General features: G+C 38.7%; 1 pseudogene; it reads left to right on the forward strand.

Moving 5' to 3' along the window:
* The first annotated feature begins 9,129 nt into the window (after positions 1-9,129).
* Positions 9,130-9,518, forward strand: LOC123250356 (annotated as a pseudogene).
* Positions 9,519-11,835: the final 2,317 nt, after the last annotated feature.

The raw sequence follows: 11,835 nt of genomic DNA on the forward strand, positions 1-11,835 counted from the left end.
CCCAATAACTCTCTAGGAATGCTTGAGATTACTACAAGATATTTTGTGTTCCCTCAGGTCCTGGATCCACCCAAAGCATTCCTGCTAAGTGTTACCGCACCCAGGACTTGGGATTGGTCCACCCAAGCTTGTGTTTTGGCTTACCTTTGTGTTTGTGGCTTGTGTCTGTGGGCAACCCTTCTCTAAAACTCTATGTAATATAGACCTTTCAGAGCCCAGATGAGAGGGGCACAGCACCTCCTGTCCAGTTTTCTCTCCTCTACCAAATTAATGTCTTTCTAAATTTTCTTTCTGAGTGAAATATGTTAGAAGAGATGTGGCAACATTGGAACACTAATGCATTGTTGGTAGTATTGTGAACTGATCCAACCATTTCGGAGAGCAAATTGGAACTATGTCCAAAGGTCTATAAAATTGCCTAATAAAAAATGTAATACCATAGCTGGATGTGTATCTCAAAAAGATAATAATGAGGGGAAAACTAGTTGTACAAAAATATTTGTAGAAGCTCTTTTTGTGGTGTCAAAGAATTGGAAATTCTTTCATCATTTGGGGAATGGATGAACAAACTGTGATACATATCGGTGATATAAATAGTATTGTGCTATAAGAAATAAGCAAGATGATTTCACAAAAAGGTGGAGAGAGCTGCATGAGCTGATACAGACTAAAATAAGCAGAAGCAGAAGAACATCATACACAGCAACAGCAATATTGTATGATGGTCAACTGTGAAAACTTGGCTACTCTCAGCAATACAATGATCTGGGACAATTATGAAAGACTTATGACAGGGAATGCTGTCCACCTCCAGAGAAAGAACTGCTGGAGTCGAATGGATATGGATCAAGGCATACTACCTTTCACATCAGTTTATGGTTTTATTTTATGATTTATTTATGGTTTTATTTTGGGGTTTTGGTTTTCTATGAGTGCTTTTACAATAATCAACATGGAAGTGTGTTTTGCAGAATAATCAAAAAATTAATTAAATTTTAAAATGAGTAGTGGGAAAAAATAAATTTTCTTCCTAAAACTAAAACAAACTTTGGGGTTTGTACTCCTGAACCCAGAAGTTGGTGATAGAGAAGGCCAAGAAAGAGTAGAAGGCTAGATAGATAAATCTGAAGGTCATCAGCATAGAGATGATACCTGAATCCGACATGTACCCGAGAGAGTGTAGGAAAGAGAAGAATATCCAGGACAGGACTCTAAAGAGCAATCATTAATAACCAGACAAAAGCTACTAAGAAGAAAATATTAGACAGGAAAAAGTAATATCATTGAGGCTGAAGAAGAAAAGACTACCTGGAGAAAAAGTAAACAGTAAAAAAATAAAGCTTCAAAGAAGCCAAGAAGGGAGAAAAAAAAGAACATTAAATCTATCTATATAAAGATGATAGATAACCATGAAGACAGTAGTTTTAGATGAGGAATGAGGTCAGAAACTAGATTACTAAAGATTGAGAGGTGAATGGTAGGTAAGGAATTAGAAAAAACAAGGGTGGTTGGGGAACTTTTAGAGTTTGGATATGAGTGGATGAAGAGGTATAGGAATATAATTTAAGTAGATGGCATGATCAATTAAAGGAAGTTTAAGGCTTGGAGAATTCTGGTATGTATGTAAGCAACAAGACCCAAATTACCAGATGAGAAGATAAGAAAGATGGGGTGGGAGAAGGAAAAGCCAAACAGACAGAGATAAGCTAGGAGACTGAGATAGAGAGAGATAGAAAATAACTGAAGACTCCTAAAGGAGGCAAGAAGAAATAATCTCAAGGACACAAGTGGTCTTGACTAGGAAAATAGCCTCCCCTTCCAAAACCGGAGCAAAGAAAGAGTGGGGGATATTACAGGGTTTTGAAATGTAGAAGCAGGAAAAATTAGAAACCCTTAAAAATAACCTCTATATTCTTAATGGAGTAAAAACTATGTCGACTTGGTAGGGATATGTAGATGGCTTCAGAAAAGAAAATTTGTAATGGATGTTGTGATGACAAAATAAGAAAATTTATAAGGAAAGAATAAAGACATTTCCAGGTAGCAATAAAGGCCAACCTAGATTATATAACATCTTAGTGATGCTTTTTTTTTGAGGGCATGGTAACTCACAAAAAAAAAGATATAAAATGACTCACAATCCTGTGAATGCCCCCACCCTTCTTTTTCTGAATAATATGCCAGTAGTGGGAAAACAGAGGATACTAAAAACGTAGATTTTTTAGTATTTATAAATAGCCACTAATAGTTGATGCTCAATACGTTGGGTCCTTATCCCATGATCATTAAATGGCGTATTCCTGGCAAAACCAAATCAATGATAACAACATTCTCAATAAAATGAAACCTGAAAACGCAAGAAAGTTTCAACTAAATAAAAGTATAGCATACAACGCCTTCTTGGAGAAGCAGATAAAGGCCACAAGAAGAATTAATTCGTGGAATATATGATAATTTCATCTTGTGAGGCTAACAATGAGGGTAAACAAAAAGAATGCCATATACCATGTTTCTGTACCAACATCTGATGCAGAGGCTGAAGAGGTAGAAAAATTCTACAAAGAATTTGACATTATCTTCCCAATTAACAAATCCCTTTGTACTTAGGAATATCAATGCAAACGCAAAGATAAAACTAGGTTGGAAAATATGTTTGGGATTAAGAAATGAAATAGGCTATAAACTCCTCAGTACCCTCATGTCTATATGTAATGAATGCTTCAGTGAGGAAAAGATACTAAACAGGGTAAATGCCAAACAGAAACATTCAAAAAAATTCAATGAATCATTTTTTAAAACAGAAAATAAATCATTATTGATGCAGTGGTCATCTCTGAATCAAACATCTTTTCATTCACAGTCTTCTAAGAGCAAAAATCAAAGCCAAGATAGGAAGAATAGAGATGAAAAGATAACACTGTATTTGGTTAACAGCAGCTCCAACCTAGCCTCTAGTTTTTGTTTGGTCTCAGACACTTACAAACTGTGTGACCCTGAGCTAGTCACTTAGCCCTGTTTGCTTCAGTTTCCACATCTATAAAATGAGCTGGAGAAGGAAATGGCAAACACCTCCAAGACCTTTGCCAAAGAAAACCCATGAAGAGACACAACTGAAAAATGGTTGAACAAAGTAGCGTATTAAATAGATTTGCAACTTCTTGCCTCTGAATTTGCATCTGAGTTTGGAAAAGTTAAATTCTCTACTTCATATAATCCTTCCTCTCAGATTTCTTGAGTCAGAGAATGATGCATCATTTTTCAGCCAAAGTGGGGTCATCCTATATACTATGCATTTCATTTTGCTTTAAATTCTATTGTTCCCAAAACAGAAAATGTTTCAAACATTAGGCTTCTTTAAAAAGGCAACTTAATCAAGATGTCACAACTTTAATGCTTAAAGCAATACTGAAATTGTTCGTATTTTCCATTTATTTATGCAGGTGGAACCTCCGTTCCAGACGCATAGAAAATCTCAAGCCAACTTCTGCTGATATTAAACCTATAACAAAAGAAAAGCATTGCAAAATTATTTGGCAAGCTCATAAGTAACAAAGGAAACCACAAACACAGAGGCTGTTTTGGACCTGGGTCTTAGTCTTTTACAATATCAGCTAACTTTCCTTCTTGCACACTCTTTTAGGGAATTGGTCCAAAAGTCTCTGAAGTTAAAAAAAAAAAAAGTAATTTCATCTGCAATAATCTGCAAACTCCAAACGAATCAGAACTACAAGGCATGATTCCAATTTCATTTTCTTGCAATCTGTTTCAAATCTTTTTCTCCACTTTTCCCCATCCTCCCTTTAAAATTTCCATCAAGGAGGAATGCCGTTTCTGTTTTTCTGCAAGAGAACCAACGTGGCAGAGTGGAGCAAAAGCAAGGCTTTAAAGTCAGGGAGTCCTGGATTCAGATTCTACCTCTGGACCTAGCTAGGTGAACCTGGGCGAGCCAATAAAGGTCCCAGTGCTCTGAGCAGCTCCAGACAACGCGAAGTGCTTGCGGGGGGTTGAGGGGAGTAGTGATGACTTTATTTAGTACAGATTCTTCCACCAGAAGCTCCCCATACAAATTAAATGACTCAATCAGTCAATGAGCATTCATGAAGTGCTTACTATATTCATCCATCAAATTAAATACTAAAGATGCAAAGAAAGGCAACAGTGTTTGCCCTTAAGAAATTAATATTCTGGGGGCAGCTGGGTAGCTCAGTGGGTTGAGAGTCAGGCCTAGAGACAGGAAGTGCCAGGTTCAAATCCGGCCTCAGACACTTCCCAGCTGTGTGACCCTGGGCAAGTCACTTGACCCCCATTGCCTACCCTTACCACTCTTCTGTCTTGGAGCCAATACACAGAAGTTAAGGGTTTAAAAAAAAAGAAATTAATATTCTATTGAGGATGATGGAAAAGATATATATATATATATATAATATACATACATACATACATTCATTGTGTCAATGGAAAGTACCTCAGGAGGAAGATACTAGCAGTAAAGGAAAGCTATGGAGGGCAGAGAGAGAGGAGAAAGATTTGTAAAAGGTGTAATTTGAGTTTAATCTTGAAGGAAGTCAAGGAAGTGGAGATGAGGAGGGAGAGCTTTCCAAGCATGAGGAATAGCCAAAGAAAAGGTACAGAGCTGGGAAATGATGTATGCCAGAAAAGCAAGAAGGGAGGCAGCTAGATGCCTCAGGGTATAGAGAGACAAGCCTGGAGACAGAAGATCCTAGATTCAAATCTGACCTCAGACACTTCCCAGCTGTGTGACCCTGGGTAAATCACAACCCCCATTGCCTAGTCCTTACCTCTCTTCTGCCTTGGAACCAATTTTTTTTTATTTTGAATATTTTCCCATAGTTACATGCTTCATGTTCTTTCTCTCCCAAGCCCCTCTAACCCCCCTTAGTCACTGCACAATTCCACTGACTTTTACATGTATCATTGATTAAGACCTAATTCCATATTATTGATAGTTGGACTAGAGTTATCGTTTAGTGTCTACATCCCCAATAATATCCCCATCAGCCCACGTGTTCAAGTAGTTGTTTTTCTTCTATGTTTCTTCTCCCACAGTTCTTCCTCTGAATATGGCTAGTTTTCTTTCTCATAAGTCCCTCAGCCTTGCTCTGGATCATTGCATTGCTGCTAGTACAGAAGTCCATTACATTCGTTTGTGCCACAGTGTATCAGTCTCTGTACAATGTTCTTCTGGCTCTGCTCCTTTTGCTTTGTATCAGTTCCTGGAGGTCTTTCCAGTTCACATGGAATTCCTCCAGTTTATTATTCCTTTGAGCACAATAGTATTCCATCACCAGCATATACCACAATTTGTTCAGTCATTCCCCAATTGAAGGGCATCCCCTCATTTTCCAGTTTTTTGCCACCACAAAGAGGATGGCTATAAATATTTTTGTACAAGTCTTTTTCCTTATTATCTCTTTGGGGTATAAACCAAGCAGTGCTATGGCTGGATTAAAAGGCAGATAATCTTTTAAAGCCCTTTGAGCATAGTCTTGGAACCAATTCTTAGTATCAATTCTAAGGAGAAAGTAAGAATATTTTTTAAAAGAATAAAAAGAAGTTCAAGTAGCATATATGGAGGGAAATAAAGTGCAAGAAGACTAGAAAGAGAAAGACACAAAGTTGTGATGGGTGTTAAATGCAAAACAGAACATTTTCTATTTGATCATGGAAATTTCCTGAGTCGGGGTGATATGGTCAAATGGGTGCTTTGGTAAAGCACTCTAGTGGGGAGAGCTGTGAGGCCTGGAAAAGGCTGCTGCAATAATTCAGGTAATTGATGCTGAGAACTTACACCAGGGTGGTGGCAGTGTGAGTGGAAGGAAGTGGCCCTGTGGGAGAGGGGTGAGCGATAAGATCTGGCGATGGACTTGAAATGTGGAGGGAATTCAGGAGAAGATTTGAGCATGACATCAAGTTTAAGATACTGCAAGTATGATGGTGTCTTCAGCAGCAAAGGAAAGTTTGGAAGACATGGTTTGGGGGAGTGTTTTAGAGAGAAAGATAAGTTCTGTTTTTATTGCATGGGTTGGGTTTAAGCTGCTTAAAAGATGCTCACTTTTGAGATGTCCAGGTGGCAACTGATGATTTAAGACTGTATCTCAGCAGAGAGAGTTGGGCTAAATATATAGATCTAGAAGTCACAGGAATAGAGATGATCATTGAACTCATAGGAACTGATAAATTCACCGAGCAAGATAGTATAGACTAGGGAGAAGACAAGCTTTTCTCTGTATCTCCAGCACAGTGTCTGACATGTACTATGTTTTTTCAGAGTTGAGCCAGTTATGAGGTAAGAAGGAAGGGCAAGAAGTGGAAAGTCCAAAAGCATAAAATTTTGAGTAGAGGAACTAGGAGAGAACACAAAAAAACAAATTATGCAAGAAGAAAAGACATAAATGACCTTTGCTCAGCCCGGTTCCCGTGCTTGGAATGAATTCTCTCCCTTCCTCCATCTCTTGGACTCCAAAGATTCTTTCAGAGCTCAATTCATGTGTCACCTCCTCTTATAACCTAATTATCCTAAACTTGAACCCGAGTTGTTAGTGACTTCTTTTCCATCAATAAAACATGCATACTTACACATATACATATATGTATACCTACATATATAATTTTATCCTAGCTTCATATTCATATGTATGTATATGGACAATAAAATGTATGCTTCTTAAGGAAAATCTCTTTTTTGTTTTGTCCTTGTATCCCCAGAAGCTGAGCAAAGTGTCATTCATATAATAAATAAAAAAGAGTCACAAAGAACCGTTACTTCAGTCTATAGGTAGACCGATGTGTTCTTGACTTGAGGACAACATGGTAACATTATCCTCATCGTAACACATTTAAGTTTGCTTTTGACCCAAACTTGTAAAGAGCAGAGAATAACACAAAGTCACTACCAGAAGCAACCCCAAAGGGCATTTAGAACTGAAACCTCAGCAGCGATTCCTCTACCACATCTCTGACAAGTAGATGTAGATGTCACTTGAAGACCATCACTGAGAACAAAAGCAGTCCGTTCCACTCAGGGACAGTTCAGACAGTGGAGAAGTTTTTCCTTCCATCAGGTTGACCCACCTGTGTCTGTACAATCGCCACCTATGGCTCCTGGTTCTGCCCTGTAAGGAAAAACAGAACAAGTCTCCCACAGTCAACAACCTTCCAAATACATGAAGATCATCTAATTTAGAAATCTCTCCAGGCTAAATATTCTCCCCGTTTTCTTTCTTTTTATGACATCATTTCAGAGCTTTTCACCATTCTACATTCTCCAGCTTATCAATGTCCTTGAAATGCAGTTATCAGACCTGGAGGCAGGAATCCAGATAGAGTCTGAAAAGGACAAAGTAAGATGACCACCTCCCTTCTGGTTAATCTACTTTTAATGCAGCCTATGCCTATACTACCTTTTTTGGGCTGCCCATGTCACATTTTTTATTTCTATTGAGCTAGCAAACCACTAAAAGCCCCAAATCTTTGTTCAAGAACTGCTTCTGAAGCACAACCCTTTTACTTGTACTTAGAGTTGGTTTTTTTAACCCCTCTTAAATGTCATCTTGCCTGTCAAAATGGACTATAAATCTAAGAGTTTGAAGTGATCTTAGAAATTATCCAATCCAACCCCCTTGTTTGACAGATGAGGAAACTGAGGCCCACATAGACTAAACAGTTTGCCTCATATTATACACTTAATGAGATTTTGAGTTTGTCTTTTGTACAAATCTAGCACTGTCTCCTCTATGCCATTATAATTCTCAAGACCTTTTTGTATCCATTAATCATGTTAGCTATGCTCCTAGCTTTGTACTATCTGAAAGTTCAGAAAATATTTAACCTCTGCAATGCAAAGCATTGACAAAAAGTATATGTGACCATGTCTTAAGTGATCAACACTTAAGAAACTTCACAAGACTCAGAAAAATAAGTACTCCTGGTCTAATATTTAAAGTCCTCCTACAGTAGGTTTTAATGTGTTTTTCAGGCAAATATCACATAACTGTCACATATTCTGACTCTGTGGACCTGAATTCAAATCTTGCTTCCAATGCTTACTGAGTGACCTTGCAGAAATCACTTTACTTTCTTGGGCTTCAGTTTTGATCTTTGTAATAAAAAATTGGCCTATTTGCTGTTCCCCATATGTGACATTCCCTTTCCAGCCTCTAGTCCTTTTCCCAAATTGTTATTCTTTCCTTTCTCACCTCCACATCAAAGACATCTTTGCTTCCTTAAAAGCCTCGCTCAGGTGCCACCTCTTTCCAAATGCCTTTTCTGACTTCCCCGATCATTAGTGGATCTCCTGGACGAGATTTTTTTGCATTTTCCCAGTTTATAGTTTTTGCTTATTTCTCTGCTTCAGTAAATAAAGCATAGAAGAATCAGGAATCTTTTTATTCACAAATGGTTCCCATATGCCCACAATTCCAAAAGCAAATTAAACACTGCAGTCCATGAAGACAGTATATTTTGAACACAGTATTCCAATTGTAAAAATTGTCCAAACATAACCCTCATGTTTATAGTAATTTAAAGATGTGTTTTCTGTATATATTGTTTTATTTTAAAGAAGAAAAGAGGAGAAAAGGGGATGGGAGAAAACAAAAACAAAATTCTGCAGAACGTGGAAGGGTTCTGGAATTGTGTCATACATCTGGGTTTCCTTAAGTACCTAATACCCTAATTCCTATGTGCTTAGACAGGTACACCATTCCAGCATGAAATTAACACATCTGGGCAACAGAGAATTTCAGTTTCCTCTACTATAATCTTCTGGCTTTTCTGGTCCAAAACTATAGGAATTACAAGAATCCACATGGCTTGTGCCAGACTGATTCAAAAGTCATCTTATTCTAATGTCTTGGCAAGAGAACTCAGGAAGGAGCTGGAGTTCCACACATATGGATTTTTTATATTCTGGAACCCCCTAACAAAAGTTTTTCCTCTAGGCCTTTTCAAGATTGATTATCTCAGGGACCTTTAAACTTATTCAGAGAGGAATGAATTCTTCACTTACTCTTAGAGTATTCCAACTGATTTCAGAATTTTAAAACAGCTCATATCTCTCCCGGCTTACCCAGTCCAGTCTTTTTTCTTACATCTTGCACTGCAACCATCATGGTTCACATTAATGTCCTGGCAGCTACTCTCAAAAGTATCACCCAACCAGGGAAGTGAGGAAAACGTCAGGTTCTCATTAGGCTGTGCTCTAAAGTAATTATCTGCTTCTTACCTGTGATGATGAAGCAAATTTAGCAAATTTAAAATCATTAATGTTCACAGGACAAGAAAAATTGTTATGCACCTCCTTGGGCAGATTAAAAAAGTGTGATGTAATCAACCCCAGATTTGATATTCTATTGAAAGATCTGGAAAAGTGGCAGAATAATCTGCCACCACATTGTCAATTTGTGTTCCTTTTGCCTATAATCTTACCTAGCATCGTGGAACATGGGGAAGCAAGAAGAAAACATACAGAAGCAAAAATCTAGCAATTCTTTTTCTAAAGGTCTAAAATATACAGAGAAAATGCTTCCATGAGGGGGAAAAAACATTTTAAAAACAATTATCCTCACAGGAGACAGTCCCTGCAATACAAATAACAATAATGATAGCTATCATTTACATAACACTTTAAGGTTTATAAAACTTTTTAAATATATGTGAGCCTAAGACCCCACACCAGTACAGGAAGAAGTCCTTCATCCCACCACTTGGGCAACAGCAGAACAGTCTCCCTTCTGTTGTGAGGAAGATTAGTTAGTAATTAATTAAGTATTAAGGTTGGACCTAGCAAGAAGGGCTGGAGCATTCCAAGATGGAATGAAGGAGCAGGAAGTGGGGCTTGTGCTCTGAGAGAGACTCCATTAGGGGTTGGCACAAACTGTTGTTAGCCCTGGAAGATCTCAGACCTGCATCCAGATTCCCTGGGATCCTGTGTGGTGGTGGCATCTAGCAGGTGGACAAGAACTACAGAGCAGCACCAAGTGGAAGAGGAGTTTGGGATCTGGTGGACAGCATCTCAAGCACACTCGCTCTACTTGGATACCTTGGACTACCTTGGCTTTTGGCATCCTGAGATCATCTGTGGATTACTGTGAGAACCTTCAAAGCCACCCTCAGCCCTTTAGCTGTGCTGGTCAAACCTGGCTGGAACCAGGTTTGAAGCAGCCTTCCAGTGACTCCATTACTGCTTCTTTGAGCCCTGCTTGCTTAGGTCACTAAAATTAGAGAAGTCACCTCCTCCCCTTGCCCTGTGGTTTTGCCATTTAGGTTTTAGTGTAGAATTCCCTATCCCACCTTTATTTAGTTGAACATAATTAAAACTGTTAAAACCTTTTACCTTGCCTGCTGGTTTCAAAGACTCTGGCCTAGTGGTGAGCTGGGTGACAGTTGGCCAACAGCCATTCTTGACAATTAGCAGCAGCATAGCTGTGTACTCTGGTCTCCCTATCCTGGTCTTGTCTCTCCTTCAACCCAGTGTGTGTACCCACAACCATTTAGATTATATTTTAACATCCCTGGTGCCCCATATCTTTTACACTTCCCACAGCCAAGGTCATAGGGATCAAGAAGCCAAAGGGCTGAGGTCATTTAGTCAATAGATATTTATTAAGCACTTGTAATGCCAAGCACTGTCAAAAGTGCTAGTGTTACAAAAAAAAAAAAAAAGAAAGAAAGAAAGAAAGAAAAAAGAAAGGCAAAAACAATCCCTGCCCTCAAAGAACATACAATCTTTGGGGAAAGTTGCAATGTAAACAACCAGATACACAGAAGCTTTACACAAATTAGACAGAAATGAGAGGGAAGAAATGAAAAGCAGGTTAATTTTTTTTTGAAATTATGAGGAAATTTGAGGAATGAAATGAAAAAAAAACAATAGAACGTCTTATACAGCAATAGGAATATTGTCTGAAGAATAATTTGTATGTTCATCTCCAGGGAAGAACTAATAAAAGCATGCAAGACATAATTTTATATATACTTATATATTTTTGTCAAATGATTACCTTATTTTTTAAAATATATTTTATTGTTTCCCCAATGACATGTAAAAACAATTTGTTTAAACAATTAATTTGTTTTTAATTTTGAGTTCCAAATTCTCTTCCTCCCTCTGGGTCTTCCTCCTTTCCTTCCTCCCATCTCTCCCCCACTTGCTGAGATAGTAAGCAATCTGATATAGATTTTAAATGTGCAATCAAATAAAACATTTTTCCATATTAGTCATTTGGTGGAAGGGAAGGAGGAAGAGGAAGATGAATAAGAACAAGAAGATATAGTATAGTTTGATCTACATTCAGATTCCATCAGTTCCGGAGGTTCCGGGTTAAGATGGCAGCAGAGTAAGAAGCAGCTCTTAACCTCTTCTGACCGAAACACACAAAACTCCTCAAGGGGACATAAAAACAAGTCCAGACGAACAGAGGGACCCCACAACAGGGCACAATGTGGAAGGTACGTGGAATCGGGACATTTCCATGCTATAAGGGGGTAAAACAGCTCTCACTAAATCGCGGGCTGAGCAACCACCGCACCCCCACCACCTGTAACGCCGAAGCCAGCTAAAAAGAAATAGAGCAAGTTTGGGGCACCCATCGAGTCATTGGCAGCTCCGGGGCCTGTTCCTGAGAGCAGCAAGATTTAGGACCCCAAAAAGCTAAAAAACGCACACAAACTCTGAGCGCGGGAGCAGGACACAGAGTACGGGCGCAGGGTGCAAGGCGCAGGGCGCAGGCGCGGTTGGAGGCGTGGGTGGAGGCAGACACAACCACAAGCTAAAGCTCTGAAACCCTGAGTGGGGAACCAGTGCAGACGGGTATA

The sequence above is a fragment of the Gracilinanus agilis genome, chromosome 5, assembly GCF_016433145.1.
Source record: "Gracilinanus agilis isolate LMUSP501 chromosome 5, AgileGrace, whole genome shotgun sequence".
In the NCBI taxonomy this organism is placed as follows: domain Eukaryota; kingdom Metazoa; phylum Chordata; class Mammalia; order Didelphimorphia; family Didelphidae; genus Gracilinanus; species Gracilinanus agilis.